The following is a 21,970-nucleotide window of genomic DNA, read 5'->3' on the forward strand; positions in this document are numbered from 1 at the left end:
TGGGCGGACCGCCTTCTCGAAAATCCCGCCCACCGCCCTGCGATTGGCCCCGCGCTGCGAGGGAGGGGCGGGATCACCTGAAGCTTTGGGCCTCCTCCCCGGACCTAGCAGGACATCCATTAAGCGCATGCGCGGGCTCCGGCGTTTCCGCCTCGGGAAGGCCGGCCGGAAGCGCGAGCGCACCTGGAGAGGAGCTGGGGCGGGTGGGCCTTTTGCGCAAGCGCAGGCACGCGCCTGATCGCCCAGTCCCGGCGAGAGCGCGCCCGGCGCGGGGGTGTGCTGCGCGGCCCAGCGGGCTGCAGGAGTGGGGTGGGGCTGCTCGGTTCCCGCCGTCCCCCGCCCCTCGTCCGCTTTGGGATGCTGCACCCTGCAGCAGCGTCCCTCCACCAGCCGGTTGGGTCGTTTCGGCGTCCAGCTGCAAGTCTGGTTACAAAATAAAAGTTTTCTCGCCTCTGCAACAGTTACTAGGGGAGAGCATCAGGGCTCTTCAGGCTTGGTTTTGTCCGTAGAGATTTTTTCCTGCAATCCGTCAGGTCCCACGAGGTCGAGAGGGCGCCGTGAGGGAGGGAAAGAGAGTTGAGGACCAGGATGGCTCCCCTCCGGTGCGGCTTCCCTGAGGACTTCCAGACCGGCCTTCCAGGGCTTTCTTTTTTCCTTTGCTTATTTTGTACTTGTTTATTTTTAACCTCTGAAGTCTTTCTCTCCCTCCTCCAGCCGTTTCTTGGCCATTCGCTCTTTGCGCCAATGACAGCCTCTGGACAATGTCCTTTTCTCCCACCGGAGTGATAGAGCTGTGTCCCTGGTAAAAGACTGAACCCTTCTCTCCAAATGCCCCAGAGCAGGTTTCTTCTCAAAGCGACGCTGTTAAGCACTGGCCATGCCCAGGAAGTGGGGAGAAGACCCTCAATCCCCCCCCCCCCCCCCCCCCCCGCAGAAGGACCCACGGGGACCCGCTCACAAAGAGCTGTTGACCCCTCCCCTGCGCCCACCTGGGGCTGGGGGCAGGAACGTTGCCTAACCGTGGCCAGGACGAATTGCTTAGGGTGCTTGGTTCCACCCGAGTCCTCAGGGCCTTCCCCTCATCATCTACCTACCTCAGATCCCGTCTGACACCTTGTACATCCTTGCCAGCACGTGTGTGGCAGGTTTCGGGTTTTTTTCATGTTTTGGGAGTAATCTGGCCCCGCCCCAGGACGAAAGCAGTGAGGAGGCAGGGACCACATCAACCACGTCAACTCACTGTTGAGCAGGTAGCATGGTACCTGACCCAGATAGGTCTTTGCCCCGGGCCGGAGTGGAGGGAGTGTGGTTTCCCCGTGCTAACTTTGCCCCACCTGGGCTCAAAGGTGAGAAGCCGGTCTTTCCCCCTGGCGGTGGGGGAGGGGGTTCGGTTCACCATGTGTCCGTGAGGGAATTTAAGGTTTTTATGGTCACTTTGGGTAGAAGAAGGGATGGAAAGGATTCCAGCCCAAGCAGAATAGTAATAAGGCCTGCCACCTCTAATCTGTTCAGAAGCACCTGCTATGTGACTCAACGTGCGCTGGAAGTGAGGTGCGATGTTGTGCTGGGGCAGCTCCACAGTTTGGTCTCAAGACCCATTAACACTCTTAAAAATTATAGAGGCCCCCAAGCATTTTGTTTATGTGTGTCACGTCTTTTACTGTTCATCGATGTCCAAACACAGGAACACAAAAGCACACCTTCCAACAGTCATCAGGGTGATAATCATCACATGTCATGCCCCTTCAGAAAACACCACTGTATATACCTGTGAGACAACGAGGGTGACAAGAGGAAGTGACTGTGTTAGTATTGTGAAAATCGTGTTAGGTTTGAGAAATCCCCTAAAAAGGTCTCAGGGACACCCAGGGAACCCACTTTAAGACCGCTGAATAGAAAAACCTGTCACAGCCTTTAGGAACCTTTATTCTCAGCTGTCACCCTCCTCTCCCCAGTCGCCATGCCCTGGAAACCAGGGCCCCAGTTCAATGTGAGCGATTATTGGGTGGCTGGCTGAGCTTTACTCCTGTTATCCGTGCTGATTTATCAGGCCCTTTTCAAAAGGAAGTTCGTGGATGCCAACACACCTGCGTGGGCTCTGCATTCCCGGAGGTATTGTCACGTCCTCTCTCCCCTCCTCTGGGTGTGGCATCCCTCTTGGACTTTCCTTTCTAGAAGGGAGGGCCAGGCCAGAGCTTCCTGGAGCTCCTGAGCGGAATTTGCTCTGAGGCTTGCGTCATAGGTGCGCCTGAGCTGTGTAAGGAAGGAATGTGGAGGATAGTTTGAATTTGATAAACGTGTTGTGGAGGAGGGGGACCCCTTTCATTCCAAGAGCTGCTGTGGCCACAAGTGTGTTGTCAGGGCCTGCATTTCAGCCTTACTTGAGAAGCACGAAGCCCAGAGAAACAGCACAGAGGGTTTATATTTCTGTTTCTTTAGTTCCAAGACCGAACCCTAATCTCATTTCTCTCCATCATCCCTCCCCACCCCCAAATCCTCAAGCCAAAGCTGCTCAAGACTTACGTGTGGAATAAAAGCTAGTCCCATGCCTCGGAGAATTAGTACCCAGTGAGTTAGCAAGACAAGTAAGGTATGACACAAACTCGATAAATTATAGGTTCTCAAAATCATTCGTTGGCAATCGGCTACCGCTGATAATCACAGCCACACACTGTCGTGTCCTTCCAGCCCGTCTCTGCCCTCTGGAAAAACCAATGAGGGTTACATCTCTGTTGCATCTTCCTTTTCAGTACTTTCTGTCTTTAAGTCCGTCTCCAACTTAACACGACTGTTTTCTCTTGGAACCTACCTTGTGAGGTGGAAAGAGTCTGTACTTTTCCACGATTAGTTTTATTGATTCATGTTTTATACAGTAACACTTCTTTCTTTCCTTCATCCTCCAACTCTTAGGTGTGGGGGGGGGGGGAGAGGTGCCAAGAAATCATATATACTGGTGTTAAGATTTTATTCAGGGGGCGCCTAGGTGGCTCAGTCAGTTGAGCGTCCGGCTTCGGCTCAGGTCATGATCTCACAGTTTGTGGGTTCGAGCCCTGCGTCGGGCTCTGTGCTGACAGCTTAGAGCCTGGAGCCTGCTACTGATTCTGTGTCTCCCTGTCTCTCTGCTCCTCCCCCACTCATGCTCTGTCTCTCTCTCTCCTTCAAAAATAAATTTAAAAAAATTTTTTTAAATAAAAAAAAAGATTTTATTCAAGACGTTTCTCTTGCCAGCTCTTTTTCTCCTTGATTGCTCAAGTTCCAGTTTTGATGGAGAGGGAGCTGGTTAATAATTCTCTGAGAAAGAGTTGAAGTGTATGTTTATGAATCTCAGACTACTCACCAAAGCATTTTAAGCCTTTTAGCAGAGGTGGAATTAAGTCACATGATCGGTTTTCTGGTTACTAGCTTCTAACACTTTGGTACTTTGTGTGGGGGTGGGGTGGATGTGCTCAAAGCTCAGGAAACTGATGAATTATCTCCTGTAGCCTTTAAGAAGCTAGATGCCCTTCTCTTCAGTAAAAGCCCATCTTTGTGGGAGGTGCTATGTGCCAGGCACAGTGCAAGAGCCCTGCTCTTGAGAAGTTTGCCCTCTGACTTTTTCCCTCTCTAGGACTCAATTTCTCCATCTGTGAATGCAGGCACTGGATGAGCTCATCTCCACAATCCCTTCCAGCTCTTAACATTCTATGGCACCCCAGGGATAATGGAGATTGATCATCATTTCAACATTACCAGGGATGAACTAGAATGAAAAGTGTAATCTTTCCATCAGGCTCAACAGGCAGGCTGCAGTCATCAGCTAAAATATTCCAGTTCCTAGGAGGTGTTGAGAAGATGATCAAAATTAACATTTATGAGGGTCCTACCTGGTTCCAGGAGCCGTGCCCAGTGCTTTCCCGTGGATTATCTTATTGACTTTTAAGTAACACCGGAAGAGATTTCTATTTGGAAACACTCAAGTCCTCAGTTTTTCAAGTGATAGATGTTAACTTGAGCCCTTGCTCTGCTCCTCACCGGCTGGGTGACCTTGGCCTTCTTCCTTTAACCGCTCAGAGCCTTAGATTCCTCTTCTATGAGAGGAGACGGCAGTGGCCACCTCATCACATTGTTGTAGGGATCAGATGAGAAACTGTACGTGAACTCTGCCAACCATCAAATACAACATGTATACTGGTGGTTACTACTTAGCAAGTGATGATGCCTACCTACCAAAGCTTTTGGAGGAATTTCAAGAAATCCCTTGAAATAAAACAGAAATGTGTAATAAGCCACTCCTGTTTTCACACAGGGTAGCCTTTTCATGGATCTCTCTTAGAGAGGCTGGGATGCGGCCTAGAGTAGCTAAGCACGTGACTCCTAGGTGCCAACACTCAGATCCTACACTCCGCTATGTCCTAGCTGTGTGGCCTCGGGCCAAGTTCTTAACCTCTCTGAGCTTCCATTTCCTGATCTGTGAAATGAGGATCATAAGAGAGTTAGTTAATTGTCTTCATTCCTGTGCCTTTGTACACTTAGGACAGGGCCTAGCACAGACTAAGGGCTTCATAAATGTTGCCTATTATTGTCATTATTGCTAATTACTTTTACTACCTATGGCCATAACACAATTCATTAGTGCAATAAGGAAAGCCTCTATGTATAGGACACTGCTTCTCGCGTGGAGATAAAGGATAAAAAGTGAAGATACGATTCCTACCATCTAGCATTTCACAGTTCACGTACGGATTGGTTCAGCAAACATCCTTGGGCACCAACCACAGACCAGGCAAGGAAACACAAATATGAAACTCTTGCCTTGCCTCCAAGGACAAGGCAAGAGTTCCAAGGACAAGGCAAGAACTCCAAGGCAAGAGTTCTTGCCTCCACGTCTAACCGAGAAGTCAGAGATGGAGAGAGGTCTTCAGGAAGTGGTGGCCACGGCAGCTAAGGGCGGTGGTCGGCTGTTGGGCGTGGACCACCCAGAGATCACATTCGGCTCAGCCACCAACCCTCTGTGGGACTCACCTCGATCTCTGTAAAGGCCACTCCCCTTGGAAATAAACCGAAGATAGTCATAAGATCTACCCTCTTTGAATAAGTATTTATTGAGTGGCTATGATGTGCCAGGCACTGATTCTAGGCGGTAGGCATGCAGTCGTAAAGGAGACACGATAAAGTCCCTGCCCTCCTGGAGCTGACATTCCACGGGGTAGAGACAGAATACACAAATTAATTAATCAAAATGTGTGTGTGTTAGTGAGAGGAGTCAGGGAGAAAATTAAAGCAGGGAAGGGAGATGGGGAGGCCTGGGGGTGGGGTAAGGTGTGGAAAGAGAAAGAAAATTTAACATGGGGTGGCAGGGATGGCCTCTCAAGGAAGCTGGAGGGAAGAAAGTGATCCCCTGTGTCTGGGGGGGGGGGGCGCTGTAGGGGCAGGGGGGTAGGGGGGAGGCTTCCTTCCAGGCAGGGGCTCAGCATGAGCGTGAGGATTAAAAGCGATAAAGCTCACTCTGTGCCTGGCACACGGCAGGCACTCGGAAGACACCAGCTGCTATTTTGAGCCATTACTCACGGCTAAGGCCAGGGTATGAAAGAGGTGGGGGGGGGGGGGACAGAAAAGACTGAGTGACTAAGTCAGCCTGGGGGGCTCTGGAGTGTTTCACGGTGAGGTGACTTTGGTTAGAGCTAGGGCAGAAGAATGAGTAGGAGTTTGCTAGAGGCATGGGTGGGGGGGCGGGTGTGGGACGGGGGAGGAGGCATTCCAGGGAAAGGGAGCTTTCGCTGCAGGGTTGTGGGGGTGGGGAAAGAGCATGGTGTGTTCCCTGAGCCATTGCATGGGGTGTGGGCGTACTGGGTGATGGCCCTCTCGTGAGGTGGGGGCTGGAGAAGTAGGTGGAAACCAGATGAGAAGGGCCTCAGATGCCTCCGTGACAGCGGCAAGTTTATGCTTTCTCCAGTTGGTGCTGGGAGACTCCTCAAAAGTTTACAACTGGGCGATGAAAGGACCAGATTTGTGTTTTCATAAGCTCTATGGAGGAGGGAGGCACCGGGGGCAGCAAATTAATGAGTGATGCAGGGAAGGGGATAATTAAATGGCGAAATGAATGGTATGGCTTATGGGACACAGGGAGGAGGCAGGGCATCCATCCATTCATTTACCCATTTAATCAGTCGACGTCTAGTGAGGTCCAGCTAGGTGTCGGGCACGGGCGAGACGCTGGGGCTGCACCGGGGAATAAAGCCATCTCTCTCCACAAGGCAGACAGATGATAAGCAAGCGAGCCCAACTTGGGAGGGGGGCAAGGAAGTGTCGCAAAGGCGGTTGTTTGTGTCCCAGGCAGGTAACTGAACGCAGTGCAGGGCCTGGGCAGGCTTGCAGAGGCCTCCTGCTCCAGCAAAGGGCTCACCTCCACTCTGTGTGGCTGTGGGGGAAGGCGGGTTCTGTACGGGCAGCTCTGCCAATTCTTTAAGAGGCTGGACATTTTTATGTGAAACTTCCTGATTTTTGTTTTGTTTCGTTTTTTAATGAGAGAGAGAGAGAGAGAGAGAGAGAGAGAGAGAGAGAATGCATAAGAGAGAGAGAGAGAGAGAGTATGCATAAGCAGGGGAGGGGCAGAGAGAGCCTGACACGGGGCTCTAACTCATGAACCACAAGATCACGACCTGAGCGGAAACCGAGTTGGATGCTTAACTGACTGAGCCACCCAGGTGCCCCTGAAACTTCCTGATTTTTAGGTGTTGGCCATTGACTGAACAGAGTGTGGTGACTGAGAGTAAATGAAATGTGTGTGTGTGTGTGTGTGTGTGTGTGTGTGTGTGTGTATTCTACCTAGGATGTGTTGTAGGGAAAGCTCTGAGGGGGTGATATTTAAGTAGTATAAGGTGTTGGTCACGGGAAAAAGAGCATGTGTCAAGGATCCAGGCGGGGAAAAACGTGGTGTGTCTGAGGAATTACAGGGAAGCCCGTGCCTGGAACTTCATGGCCAAAGGAGAAGGCTCCTAATGAGACCGAAGGCCGGAGTTGGGCCGGGCCGCATCCCTGCAGGATGCAGAGTCTGGGTTTTACCCCGAGTTCACTGGAAGGCTGCCTTCGAATAATCAGAGACAACTTTTAAGGTCTGTGGCATCATTCAGGTTCTAGATTCTAGACTTAGAAGCGGGAGGAAATGCAGAGCAGTTTTAGGGAGGAAAGTGGCGAGGCCAGAGTCGTTCTCGAGGTACGGAAGCATCCTTGTGTAGGGGATGATGAGCAAGCTGGCCCATGAGGCACGCCGCACAGATGGCCTGGAAGGCCTTGGGAAGTGACATTCGGATAGGAGGTTGGTGCCATGGTGTGGAAATCGCTGAACCAAGATCCTTGATCTCATCTGGGTTTTATCTTGTGGGCCAGCCTGCCCCCAGTTGTGCCTGAGGTTAAGAATCATCTCGGGTGTTTATTAAAGATGCAGATTCCTGAGGCTCCCTTTCTGCAAGCCCATTTCTGGAGGTCTGGAGCCGGGCCAGGGAACCTGGAATTTTAACTACCATCTGTGGGATTCTGACCCTCAAATAAGTTCGGGAAGTGTGCTCGAGGCATTGGGTGTCGTTAGGTGTTTCTGACCCGGGAGTCGGAAGCTGGTGGGGTTTTTTTGGTTTTGCTTTAAAGATTTTGTTTTTCAGTAACCTCCATGCCCAAAGTGGGGCTCGAATTTACAACCCTGGGATCAAGCGTCGCACGCTCCACCGACTGCGCCAGCCGGGTGCCCCAGAAGCTGGTGTTTTGAGCCAGCCTTGTGGGAAGACAGACGGCAGGCAGGGAGACCAGTGAAGGGCAGGCAGGCCCTTGCATTTGTCAGGACACGAGCCTGTGAAGGTCTGGCCTTGGCTTGTGAAGTCCCAGGGCTGCCGTAACCAAGTGCCACTGACGAGGGGGCTTCCGCCAACAGAAGTCTGTGCTCTCACGGTTCTGGAGGCCAGAAGTGCAAAATCAAGGTGCTGCCGGGGGTGGTTCCTTCTGGAGGCTGGGAGGGAGAATGGTCCAGGCCTGTCTCCTTAGCTGCCGGTGGCTGCTGGCAATCATTGGGCGTCCCTTGCGTATGGACACGTCACTCCCGTCTCTGCCTCTGTCACCACGGAGCATTTTCTCGATTTTAACCTGCAAGTTAGATGCTGCCTGAGGGTTGAGGGAGATAAAGGTTTGCTAAAAAGCTGCTTGCCTGGCATATGATAAGTTCTCTTGAAGCTTATTCTGCGAACGGCAAGAAGCATTTACTGGGGACTTGGGGGGTGTGGTATCAGAGGTGTTGTAGGCACACAGAAGGCCCCTACAGAGCGGCTAATAAATAAACGAGGACCGTGGCAGCCGTGGCTGGAGGCAGCCGTGAACAGAAACTACTGGGCAGCCAAGACTATGGGGCAGCAAACGTGCAAGAGTTTGTTCCTAAGGCATTTAGACTGTACTCTCATTTCATCCTGGGGTGATCAACTCACCCTGGTCTGCCTGGGACTTCCCCGGTTTTATCCCTGAGGGTTCTGGGAAGGCCTCTCGGTCTCTGGTAAACCCTATTTTGTCTTCACGGAAACATGGGTTTAGGCACTGTTACTGTTATCACCCACGTTTTACAGATGAGCAAACGGAGTTACAGGGAAGTTAAGTAACTTGCCCAGAATCACACAGACAAGGGGCAGAAATGGTAGTTGGGTTCTGGGGCTCTCACCCTTCTCTGTGGCCTTCCTTCTATAGGGTCAAGTGAATTTCAACTGTTGGCCCAAAAATCTCTCTTCTTTTATGAAATACATAATTATGCTTGGAAGCAGAAAGCATGCCTGTGTCCTTTTCCCCTTGCCCTGAGATAATCCAACAGGTAAAAAGTCACTTAAGAGTCAGGTTGCAAGACTTGTTGCCTTCTAGGAGCCTTCTAGAAACTTGATACTCCCCAGGGGATCTGCCCCACAGCCCCGGCATCTGATCAGAATTCCTCATGGGATTTTTTTCAGCAGAGGGAGAGTGGTTCACTATGGAGAGGAGTTTCCAAAATGAAAATAAACCAACAAACAACTCAACTTGTTAATGGAGATCCAGTGACTTTGCCTTATTAAATTCAGCATTAAGAAGAGAACTAAATCATTGATCGAAACCTTCCCTGCCCCACGCCCCGGGGACATTTAAGAACTGAACATATTTTTTTAAAAAATTCAAGGGAATGCCAAGTTTTTGTAAAATCATACCAACGATGAAGGCTTGAGAACAACAACAAAGCCAGCCAAAGCCGATGCCCACGATCTCATCCCCAGGAAGTCAAGGGCATGAGAGCTGGGTGATGATCGGGAGCCTAGCTGGGGAGGAGCCTGGTTCAGTTCCTGCCTGGCTGCCTCTGGGCTGGTGGAGCTGGGCCAGTGGACCCTACAGCTGTCCAAGTCCCGAGTCCCCGTCTCTAAAAGGGGATACTGAGTAGCTACCTCGGAAGTTGTACCAAGAATCCCACCAGACCGTAAACGTGTCACTTGACATTGTTTCTGGCCCAGGGCCAGGGTTGAATAAATGGCACCTGTCACTGCCCAAGACTCTTTTGGGCTTGCACTTCGGTCTGTGATTAGAGAGAGCCCCGAGCTAGTGTTGAAGACTCGCGCCATGTCAGGCCTGAGCAAACTGCGCTACACACATTCTCTTATTTACTCCTCGCGTTAACTCGGGTCCTGTGATCATTCCATTCGCACATGGGGAGACCGAGGTGAGCTGGGGAAGATAAGGGTCTGTCTAAACATTGGCACCCACAGAGGAAGGGCTTAGGGCTCGGGGCCATTCTGACTCTGCTCTCTGCTGCACGAGCAGATGCCATTTTTCTTAAAAAAGTTTTTTTTTAATGTTTTTATTTATTTATTTATTTATTTTTTCAACGTTTATTTATTTTTGGGACAGAGAGAGACAGAGCATGAACGGGGGAGGGGCAGAGAGAGAGGGAGACACAGAATCGGAAACAGGCTCCAGGCTCCGAGCCATCAGCCCAGAGCCTGACGCGGGGCTCGAACTCCCGGACCGCGAGATCGTGACCTGGCTGAAGTCGGACGCTTAACCGACTGCGCCAGCCAGGCGCCCCAGAATGTTTTTATTTATTTTGGAGACAGAGAGAGACAGAGCACGAGCAGGGGAGGGTCAGAGAGAGAGGGAGACGCAGAATCGGAAGCAGGCTCCTGGCTCTGAGCTGTTAGCACAGAGCCCAACGCGGGGCTTGAACTCACGGACTGCGAGATCATGACCTGAGCTGAAGTTGGGCGCTCAACCGACTGAGCCACCCAGGCGCCCCCAGATGTCATTTTTCTAGTTTCAGGTCTCTAAAGAGAGTATAATGAAGATCTGTTTGTTTCTGGAGAGCGCCTGTGGGAAATTTCAAAATGGAGCAAGGTGTACCCGGCAGCCTTCTGGACTGGGCAGTTTTTGCCCATGTTCTGAAGCAAAAACTTCAGGCTGAAGTCGTTTCCCTCACAGTTGAGCCTGTGCCCCAGGGTGGCACCCTGCCCACTCCTCAATTTCTTTGCCCTGAGGTAAATGGTCCAAAAGTTTCCTCTTAAACAGCAGTGCTTAAAATAAGAGTTTTGTGCATGTGGCTTGTGTTTCCTGTTACTTGTTCAGGCTGGTAAGGAGAATGTTTACCTTAGTCTGCAAACTTCGTCTGACTTTATAATCATGAGCAGTGAATGCTGCTTTTTATTTGTGCGTGGCCCTCGCCTTACTTTTCCCTGGTGGGTCATTTCCATGCCCTGGGGAAAAAGATCTCCCAGCTCCATATTTAAAGTCAGGAGAGTGAGGGGCGCCTGGGTGGCTCAGTCAGTTGGGCATCCGACTTCGGCTCAGGTCATGATCTCACGGTTCGTGAGTTCGAGCCCCGTGTCGGGCTCTGTGCTGACAGCTCAGGGCCTGGAGCCCGCTTCGGATTCTGTGTCTCCCTCTCTCTCTCTCTCTCTCTGCCCCTCCCCGGCTCACGCTGTCTCTCTCAAAAATAAATAAACATTAAAAAAACAATTCAAGTCAGAAGAGTGAGCATTTAGTGATGCTCCTATCAAGTCTGGCCATGACCTTGAAGTCCTAAGCTCTCACCCTCTGCATGGTCCTCTGCATGGCCCTAAATGAGAAACCGAGATTCTGGGCATTTTCTTCCCTGTGCCTTATTATTGCTCATTCACACACACGTTCACTCAGCGATTTGCTCATTCAGATGCCAAACATGGAAATGCCTGTGACGGTGCGGACAACTCTCTTCTCTCCAGCAGCCCGGTGCTTCTCAGAGATATTGCCGAAGGATCAGCTTTAAAAAAATTTTTTTTCATGTTTATTTACTTATTTTGAGGTGGGGAGAAGGGGAGAGAGAGGGAGAGAGAGAGAGAGAGAGAGAGAGAGAGAGAGAGAGAGAATCCTAAGCAGACTCCTCGGGGCTTGAACTCACGAACCGCGAGATCATGACCTGAACCAAAATCAAGACTTAGATGCTTAACCGACTGAGCCACCCAGATGCCCCTAGAAGGACCAGGTTTTAAAGAATTTTCCAATCACTGCAGATGCATATTTTTGTAAAATATAATAAAAATGAATTGCCGGAAAAAGAATGAAATTAAAAAATCCCAAAGACCTATAAAATGTAAGCCCCAATTTTTTAGTTAAGGTTCGGCAGAGGCCCCCTTTTGAAGAGTGTTGCCCTTGAGCCCATGATTACCATACAGTCTGCTAAGTGTCCTCCTGGGGATGAGACCCCGAAAGATGGGAACATAAATGGGTTTGTAGGAATCCAAAGGGTGCAGAGTCCTGTGTGCAGTAGAAAGAGCCTCAAAAATCAGTCTGCAAATCCCCCCCTTCCCCACCTGTCAAAGAGGCCACCCCTCAGGTTGGCGGCTGTAGCTGATTCGTAAGGCACTGGGCACACACCTGAATCTGTGCAACACTGCAGATCTCTCCTCATCGGGTTATTCTGGTAGTTCAAGAACTTGAACGCTCACATGAGTCCATATGAGACTTCCCTTTTATTACATACACTACTCTACTGAGTAAAATATTTTAAAATAATTTTTATTATGAAAGTAAAGCATTCCAGGGGCGCCTGGGTGGCTCAGTTGGTTAAGCGTCTGACTTCGGCTCAGGTCATGATCTTGCAGTGTGTGAGTTCGAGCCCCGCATCGGGCTCTGTGCTGACAGCTTGGAGCCTGGAGCCTGGTTCGGATTCTGGGTCTCCCTCTCTGTCTGCCCCTCCCCTGCTCATGCCTCTGTCTCTCTTTCTCTCAAAAGTAAATAAACATAAAAAAAATTTAAAAATAAAAGAAAGTAAAGCATTCTGTAGGTGAAAAATAAGTTTCCCCTTTGCTCTCTTCCTAGATCTTTCGTTACACCAATGTGCACATACCATATTTTTTTGGACAAATCTTTCTTGTTTCACTCATGAATATATCATGGTGACACTTCATTATTACTTACATTCCTTCTTCCTTTTTTTCCAGGCTGCGTTGCCATCCAAGGTGTAGGTATGCTGTAACTCGTTTAGACAGTCTTGTGATGGTGGACACTTAAGTCATCATTACTCAGTGTTTCAGTGAACATCCTAAGCATCTGTCTCGTGCACTTCTGTGTGTATTTCTTAGACCCGTTTCAAGAAATCAGTGGGTGTGCACATTTAAATGTGTAGGGACTGCCAAAGTTGTCCTCCTGAGGGATAGTGCCCATCGTCATCAGGTTTTAAAGGCAGAAAGTGACCTGTTGAACTTACCCCCTCCTTTTGCTGATCAACAGGCCGAACCAGGGAAGAGCTTGCTGGAAGTCACACGTGAGTTCAAGACGAGGCCAAGAACATGGCTTCCTGACTCTCTGTCCAGCGAGGTCCCCAGGTTTTTTATCAGCCTCTAACGGCATTACAGTTTTTTGCCTTGACTGGTCTCGGGCCCTGCCCAGAACCAGGAGCAGAGGCTTTGAACAAGCGTATTTATCCTCAGAGTTGAACCTCGGTCCTCAAGACTGGGTCTTAAGTCGCGTAAGAAAGGGACTGTGACTTGGGTGCCTTGGCGGCCCCTTTGGGAGGAACGTCCGGTCCCATGTGACCAAGTCATTCTTGTCACCTCCAGGGGCAGCTGAGTCTAGTGAGTGAAGCACAGAACCTGGCCTCCAAGCTTAGCTCTGCTCCGACTGAGAATTGGGGCACGGTGCTCAGCCTCTCTGTGCCTCCGTTTCCCCACCTTGGAAACAGGAGTCTCTCACAGAGCGATCGCGAAAGTAGTCCGTTTTCCCGTTTTCCTTCTCTCGTGGAGTTCAGGGACCAGGACGTGCAGCTGAGGCGTCCATCAGAGGGCAGTCTGAGCTGGAAGTGTGCGGTCTGTCCACCCAGAGGAGCACTCGCCAGCCGCTCCCGGGGTGCTAATTTGTTCTCAGAGTTGAGATTTAATTGAGGTCAGAGTCATTTGTACTTATCGCTGGTGAGCTGCTCTGAAGAGGTGGTTTAAGGACAAGAGGTGGCCGCATCCCAAAATTCCTCGGACACTCCCTTTGCTCTCATTTCTCTCGGAATTCCTCGTCTCCTAAACACGATCATCTGTCTTCGCTTCTCTGACTTCGGCGCGCTCCGTTTCCATTCATGGCATCACTACCCTCTCTGGCCATCCGAGGCCATAAGTCTGCTGTGAACCCTGTCTCCCCGTCACTCCCCACCTCTACACGGCTGCCTCATTCAGGACGAGTAGCTAGAGGGGTAACCCCCAGGGCAGACCTTCTGGACAGCCTGCAGGCACTAAGCACCACACCCAGGCAGGTCTGGGAAGGCCCAGTCTGAGGGCTGCAGGGGTGGAGTCATCTGATCTGTTCCTCTGCAGCCCCGGGGCCAGAGACACCCCTCCCCTTCCTTCACACAGCACCAGGGCTCTCCGCCCAGCCCCGCAGACCCTCTGCCTTCTGTTCCCACAATAATGGCGGCCATTCAGGGAGCGTTGACTGTGTAAAGCCAAGGCCTCCGTAGGCCTGATGTCATTTCCTTCTGAGGAGGTGGCTAGGAACCCTTAGTGTCTCCCGTTTGTGGACCAGGAAATTGAGAGCCCGCTGAGTGCAGGGACCTGTCTCTAGTCCCACAGCCAGGAAGTGGTGACACAGGTCTGGAGCCCCGTGTGTCTTAACGCTTTCCCACACAGGGGGCCCTCACCCAGCCCAGGGGTGCATTACGAGGGTCCCATGAAATGTCAAAGATGCCAATGGCCATCTGTCCCAAATTCTACTTTAAAAAGAGGAGTAATTGTTTTTAAATTTCCCTTAAAAGATGAGTCCGTGTGGGACCTTCCACCTGCCCGGCGAGCACAGAAGTAACGGGCATGCGCACGGCCCGGCCCCTTGCTGCGTTCTAGTGACGCTTGGGTGACTGGCCCCCATTTCTAAATGCTGAGACCCCCAGGGCTCAGGCCTTGGACCTCTTCTCCTTAGGACTCTTCCAGGTCAGCCCTCAACGTCACGGCTCTAAACACCACCTACGCACTCGTGGCCTTCACGCTGTTATCTCCCCGTCTCTCCCCTGAACCCATACATGTATTTACTTGCCTGCCCGGTCCCTTCATCATTTCTATCTACTAGGCATCTCGAACTCCTGATCTCTCCACACGCCTTCTCATCAAGGTTTGTCCGCCCGTGCTTTTGGAGCTTCCAGGTGACTACTGCTGGCATCATCCTTGACTCCTCTGCTTCTCTCACACCCACATCCCATCCCATCGGCCTGACGTCCAAAACATCTCCGGAAGCCAACTGCTTCCCACCACTTTCCTATCTCCTCCCCTGGACCAACTCGCCGCCATCTCTTGGCTGGACTATTGCAGGAGCCTCCTCCCTGCTCTCTCTGCTTCTCCTCTTGCCCCTCTATAGTCTATTCTTGACTCTAAGCCGGAAAGCTTCCGGAACAACCTGGGACCACGTCCCGTGGCCGGTGGCAGCCCCCTGAAAGCTTCTTATCTCGCTTAGAGCCAATGCAAACTTCTCTCAATAGCCTCCAGAGAGCCTCTATCTTTCCTCCTTTCCCTAACCTTATCTACCAACACCCTTCCCCTCATTCAGGGCCTTTGACGGTCCCTCTGCCACTCCCTCCCTTCTTCCAGCTCTGCTTCCAGTAAGAAAGGATCAGACAGATTCTGGACCTATCTATTGGCTTTGTTTATTACTTGCCTCCCCTGTGACAGTGTGAGCTCCATGTAGGCGCGGACTGCGTTTTTCCTACTTTAATTCCGCAATCCAGAACAGTTCTGGCCCAGAGTGAGCGCTCACGGGGAAACGAGGGTGATCAATCAAAATCTATGTACAGTTGACCCTTGAACGATGTGGGAGTTGGGGGCACCGGCCCTGCGCAGCTGGAAATTCACGGATAGCTTCTGCCTCTCAAAAAGTTAACTACTAATAACCTACTGTTGACTGGAAACCCTTACCAATACCACAAACAGTGGGTTAATACGTATCTTTGCACGTTACAGGTATTATATATTGTATCGTAACAATGAAGTCAGCTAGAGAAAAGAAAACGTGATTAAGAAAACCGTAAGGAAGAGGGGCACCTGGGAGGCTCTGTCGGTTAAGCACCCCAGTCTTGGTTTCGGCTCAGGACATGATCTCACGGTTCGTGGGATGGAGCCCCGTGTCTGACTCTGTGCTGACAGAGCGGAACCTATGTGGGACTCTCTCTCTAAATAAATAAATAAATACACATTAAAAAGAAAAGAAAATCCCAAGGAAGAGAAATAAACTTGCAGTACTGTGCTATATTTGTTGAAGAAAAAAAATCCACGTTTAAGTGGCCCCATGCATGTTGCTGAAGGGCCAAGCTCAGTTCTCAGAGGCGGTGACCATCTCAGACTGAACCCAAGCATACAAACGCTACTCCCCCTGGTGAAGGGTCGGCCAACGGGATGGCACCGGCAGTGTCACCAACGCATGAAACGGGTGCGATGTACTGATTAAGGTTCGATCAAGATGCAGACTGGATTCTGCAGGGACTGCCACCACTGGGCACCTCTTTTTTTTTTTTTTTTTTTCAACATTTTTATTTATTTTTGGGACAGAGAGAGACAGAGCATGACGGGGGAGGGGCAGAGAGAGAGGGAGACACAGAATCGGAAACAGGCTCCAGGCTCTGAGCCGTCAGCCCAGAGCCTGACGCGGGGCTCGAACTCACGGACCGCGAGATCGTGACCTGGCTGAAGTCGGACGCTTAACCGACTGCGCCACCCAGGCGCCCCACCACTGGGCACCTCTTGAGATGGAGGTTAGAGAGGGCGACTTTGCAGAGTTGTGCCTTACCTGGAACAGAAAACGGGAGGTAAGCAGGTAACAGTGTGGACCGGGTGCCAGCACGCTGCTAAGCTCATCACCTGAATGCCGATTAAATCTTCACACAGCCCCACGGCTGAGTGCTCTTCCTGTCACTGCTGTAAGATGAAGAAACCGAGGCCCGTGTGAGTTGAGTAACTCGCCCATAATTGCTCAATTAACCGTCTCTCCTGGACATTCTGTCTCACCGGGTTTGGGATGAGGCCCTTAAACCTGCCTTTTTTTTTTTTTAAATTTTTAAGATTTTAAGTAATCTCTACACCCAATGTCGACGCTGTACCCAATGAGCCAGCCGGGCGCCCCAAACCTGCCTTTTTAAAGAGCACCAGTGGCTGTTTTTGCCGAGGCAGGTAGGGAGACACTGCACTTTCTGGAAAAGCACGGACTGACCTTGGAAGGCAATTCTGCTGTTGTTAGTGCCGTCACCCTCTTGTCCACTGCAGTCCCCCGAGGAGTCCTAGGGTCACTCCTGCCCCACAGACAGGCTCCCTCTGGGTGTCCCGGATTGTATAAACGCTCAAAGGGAAAGCAAGCTGATTTTCCTTCCCTTCAGAAGTCCTGGTTGCCTCCAATGAGGTTGGTTTGCACCAGTTCTTAGGTTTTGATAACTGTACCTTCGATCTCTGTCACCTCCCTCCTGCCCCACCTCTTTCCCTTTGAAAATATGTCAAGACTTTTTCCATGGCTGTTAAACCGTAAAGATTTAAGTACCTTTTTTTAAAAAAAAAATGCATCACATAAAAGACACGACTGTATCTCAACACCTGGAATCCAAACAGAATGAAACAGAACTTCAACAAATACGTATTTGTTTTTGGTACCTACTGCTCAGAGCAAAGCCAGGGAGTTTAAGCGGCAGAAGGAACACACGTCTCCTATTTACTATCGGGCAGCTGGCTGGCGTCGGCCCACGGATAGAGCGTTCACAAGCCACGGTTTCTCGGACGCTGAAATATACGTGCTGCACATCCCGGAGTATAGGTGTCCGGAGTCCTCAGGCGTCTCCTGTGCTGCAGCGGGTTACGTTCTCCAAACCACGAGCACAACCTCTCCCTTAAGGACACTCGTTATCAAAAGATTCGAGGGACTGGAATGTGTAATTCAAAACAGACGTGCAAAGACGACGAAGTTTTATGGCTTAAGAAGAGAAAGAATGACTTTATTGCCTATAAAATAAAGTCCACATGCTACAAGTTGGCTTGAACCCACCTTGGGCAGCTTCCCCCCCCCGCCCCCAAACAGACCCGAGATGAAAAGCCAGGCAGCCCCTTCGTAGCCGTGGGACTCGAGGGGTACGTCAACTGTCTGAACCTCAGCCTCCTGAGAGGAGGGAAGTTGGGAGACGTGGCCCGATTGTGCCCCGGAGGGCTGGATCATGTTAGGCAGAATTAGGACTTAGTCATTGTCTTTGTTAGGAAATTAAGCATGGTTTAAGGAGATGCACTTGGCTGTCAGGCTGACACAGAGCAGACTCACGATAAGAGATTTTTGTGTCTGCGTGATGGGGTAAGGGATGCCCAGAGCGCTGGTAAAACATTATTTCTGAGTGTGTCTGTGAGGGTGTTTCTGGAAACGGGGAGCACGCGAATCAGGCTGAGTGAAGATCGCCCTCGCCAGTGCAGGTGGGCACCATCCCATCTGTTTAGGGCCCGCACAGGACAGTAGAGCAAGGGCCCATGTGCTCTCTGCTTGAGCTGGGGTATCCACCTTCCCCTGTCCCCAGACATCGGCTCCCCCGGTTCTCAGGCCTTCGGACTCGGCCTGAATCACATCACTGGCTTTCCTGGTTCCCCAGCTCAGAGAGGGCAGACTGTGGGACTTCTGGATCTCCATCACCTCATGAGTCAATTCCTATAATAAATCTCCTCACATACAGATCTTTATATTTCCTATTGGTTCTGTTTTTCTAGAGAACCCGAATAATTTTCGTCTCCCTTCTTACTTGGCCAGATGCAACCACATTAAACCTTTGCTCATTTGCTTCCTTTTTCCAAGCGGTCCCCTTGAATTTCTGCATGGCCCTAAATCAACCCTACAGAGTTCTGCTCAGATGCTGCCTCTTCCAGAACCTCCTCCCAGATGCCACCTTCCAAAGCCGTTTCTCCCAGCGTGACTGTGCCTGTGACAGCGGTCCTCACACACTGCTTTCGGCACGGCTGCCCTCCACCAGCCTGCTCCAGCCTGGGGCCAGGACCCATTCCATACACTCGCTCTCCCTCGCCCTTCGAGGCCATCCCCTGAACCCACCTCCAGGTCACTCTTCACAGAGAGCTTTCTAAAATGCAAACCCAGGGGCGCCTGGGTGGCGCAGTCGGTTAAGCGTCCGATTTCAGCCAGGTCATGATCTCGCGGTCCGTGAGTTCGAGCCCTGCGTCGGGCTCTGGGCTGATGGCTCGGAGCCTGGAGCCTGTTTCCGATTCTGTGTCTCCCTCTCTCTCTGCCCCTCCCCCGTTCATGCTCTGTCTCTCTCTGTCCCAAAAATAAATAAACGTTGAAAAAAAAAATTAAAAAAAAAAAAAAAATAAAATGCAAACCTGAAGGGGCGCCTGGGTGGCTCAGTTGGTAAAGCGTCCCACTTCGGCTCAGGTCACGATCTTGTGGTCTGTGGGTTCGAGCCCCACATCGGGCTCTGTGCTGACAGCTTGGAGCCTGGAGCCTGCTTCCGATTCTATGTCCCTCTCTGCCTGCCCCTCCCCCATTCGTGCTCTAAGAATAAATGAAGCATTAAAAAAAAAACAACTTAAAATGCACACCCATGTTGCCATGCTGGTGCCCCAAACCTCCCGTTAGTCCGAGGCTGGAGACAGAAACTCCTCAGCGTGGGCCACAGTGCCCTGAATGGTGTGGCCCCATCTATCTCTTCAGCTTCATCTTTTTGTGTGCCTGAAATATAATTCAAATGCCATAAAATTCACCCTTCTAACGTATACAATTTAAGGGCGCACCTGGCTGGCTCAGTTGGTAGAGTATGTGACTCTTGATCTCAGGGTTGTGAGGTCGAGCCCCACCCTGGGGGTAGAGATTACTCAAAAACAAAATCTTTTTTTTTAATTAAAAAAAATTTTTTTTACATTTATTTATTTTTGACACAGTGTGAGCAGGGGAGGGGCAGAGAGGGAAGGAGATACAGAATCCGAAGCAGGCTCCAGGCTCTGAGCAAGTTGTCAACATAGAGCCCGATGTGGGGCTTGAACCCACAAACCGTGAGATCATGACCTGAGCCGAAGTCAGATGCTCAACCGACTGAGCCACCCAGGTGCCCCTACTTAAAAATAAAATCTTGGGGTGCCTGGGTGGCTCAGTCGGTTGAGCGTCCGACTTCGGCTCAGGTCATGATCTCGAGGTCCGTGAGTTCGAGCCCCGCGTCGGGCTCTGTGCGGACAGCTCAGAGCCTGGAGCCTGTTTCGGATTCTGTGTCTCTCTCTTTTTCTGCTCCTCCCCTGCTCATGCTCTGTCTCTCTCTCTCTCAAAAATAAACATTAAAATTTTTAAAAATATATATAATCTTAAAAAAATGTACAATTTAGTGGTTTTTAACATACACACAGAGTTCTGCAAGTCTTACCACTACTTAATTCCAGAACATTTTATTACCCACCAAAGAAACCCCACACCTATTACCAGTCACTGTCCATCTCCCCGCCCACCTTCACCAGCCCCAGGCAACCATGAGTCCGCTTTCTGTCTCTACCCATTTGCCCATTCTGGACATTTTGTATAAATGGAATCATATAATCTGTGGCCTTTTGTGTCTCGATTCTTTCACTCAGCGTCATGTTTTCAAGATTCACCCACCCTGTACTGTGGGTCAGTGCTCTGCTCCTTTTTCATGGCTGAGTAATATTCCACCGCATGGCCAGACCCCATTTGTTCATCCATTCACCAGTTGACGGACACTCTGCTTTCGGCTATGATGAATAATGCTGCTGTGCACATTTGCGTTCAAGTGTTTGTGTGAACATACGTGTTCCTTTTTCTTGGGGATACGCCTCGGAGCAGGATTGCTGGTTCAGATGACGTTCTAGGCTTAACCTTTGTGGAACTGCCAGACCGTTGTCCGTGGCAACCGCACTATTTCACATCCCCACCAGCACCGTATTGAGGATCCCGATTCCCCACCTCCTCCTCTGGCCACATCTTGTATCGCGCAGCCCCTGGCTCTCTGGGCGCTAACCCCACAACTACCAACGTAGTTCTTATGCTGGCCTGCTTCCCTGTCCTCCAGAAGGAAGGTCTTGAAGATGCCTGTGGTTCCCACCTTATCAGACTCAATGCCTCTTTGTCACCCCTGAAATGAAATTTCTCAATAATATAACCTACCTAGCTGTACCAGGAGAACATGTACACGGAATTCTCAAAGTGTAAAGTAAAGGAGAGTAGAGAGTAAGGGATAACAAAATCATTCCTGTCGTAAGGCTGGAAGTCCTGGTGAAGTCTCCAGGCACTGAGCTCACAGGTAGGTACACTGTGATGGTGACAGCTGCAGGTACAGGTGGATCTAGGTGTGGGGTGCTAGCCAGCCACGTGCCATAAGCATGCTGAGTTTGAGCTGTTGCCAGAGCTGTTCCTGCAGAATGGCGGCCAATGTGAATTCCCAGGCAAAGCGAAGTTCAGTCTTCTCTCAATTTACACGGTGAAAGCATCCCAGGAAAGTTCAGGATCATAAAAACCGTGTGAAAAACACTGTTTGTTTGGGGCGCCTGGGTGGCTCAGTCAGTTGAACATCCGGCTCTTGACTTTGGTTCAGGTCATGATCTCGTGGTTCCCGGGTTCGGGCCCCATGTTGGGCTCCGGGCTGACGGCATGGGGCCTGTTTGGGATTCTCTCTCCCCTCCCCTGCTCATGCTTGCTCTCTCTTTCAAAATAAATAAATAAACTAAAAACACAAACAAACCCCACTCTGTGTTTGTATGTAAAACAAAGTTGGGCTCCAGGATTACCTCACTAACCCAGCAAACCTTCTGGGCTTCCTCTCACCAGGCGAGCTCTCTTTCCGGGCTCCCCATGCTACTTCTTCACGGCAACGGACACCATTTGTGCCCATACGCTCACATTTTCTTTTTGTGAAAGTCCGTGGCCCCCGCTAGACAGGGACCCCACGAGGTCTGGGTTTGTGACCTTCTCATCTCTGTGCTCCCAGCCCCAAACGCAGTGCCTGGTACTCAGATGTTTCCTGAACGAATTCCTGTCTGATGGCGTTCTTGTCCACTTCCTCTGTTGTCCTGAAAGTTCTCAGAACACCGTGCCAAACTTATCTGTGTTGCCAGTGCTAATGAGGGTTCCTTTCTCATATGGAAAACAATGATCAAATATTTAAAATGCAGACAGAAGAGAAATTACCACCGGGCTACCAGCGTCCTCGTAAGTGAGCTGAGGACATGTTTCGACACACGCTTCCACGAATCTTCCAGAAACTGCTGTGCTAGAGACATGGTCATGGGAATACACTTTGCAGCTGTGGTTTCAGTAAAGAACTTTCATTTTAACTGTGTTAACAATTATTTCCACTCTAGCTGCTATGTAACAAACTATCCCGAAACTTAGTAGCTTAATGCAACAAGTAAGGTGGTCGTTTCTCCCCGTTCTGTGGGGTGGCGGGCTGGACAGCTGGGCCGCTGGCCTTCCCGGGCTCACTCGCGGGGCTACAGTCATCTGACAACTCGACTGGGGCTGGAGGGGCTGAGGCGGCCTC

The 21,970-nt window shown here is 50.7% G+C and overlaps 1 long non-coding RNA gene across 1 annotated transcript; it reads right to left on the reverse strand.

Annotated features, from left to right (window-relative positions):
- Positions 1–1,638: 1,638 nt before the first annotated feature.
- LOC125162155 (uncharacterized) lies at positions 1,639–16,368 on the reverse strand. The gene is made up of 3 exons (XR_007150912.1): positions 16,249–16,368; positions 2,088–2,253; positions 1,639–1,768 (listed from the first exon to the last, which is right to left on the reverse strand). It is a non-coding gene; the product is annotated as an uncharacterized LOC125162155 (long non-coding RNA).
- Between the last annotated feature and the right edge of the window lie 5,602 nt (positions 16,369–21,970).

Source organism: Prionailurus viverrinus, chromosome A3, assembly GCF_022837055.1.
Source record: "Prionailurus viverrinus isolate Anna chromosome A3, UM_Priviv_1.0, whole genome shotgun sequence".
NCBI lineage: Eukaryota > Metazoa > Chordata > Mammalia > Carnivora > Felidae > Prionailurus > Prionailurus viverrinus.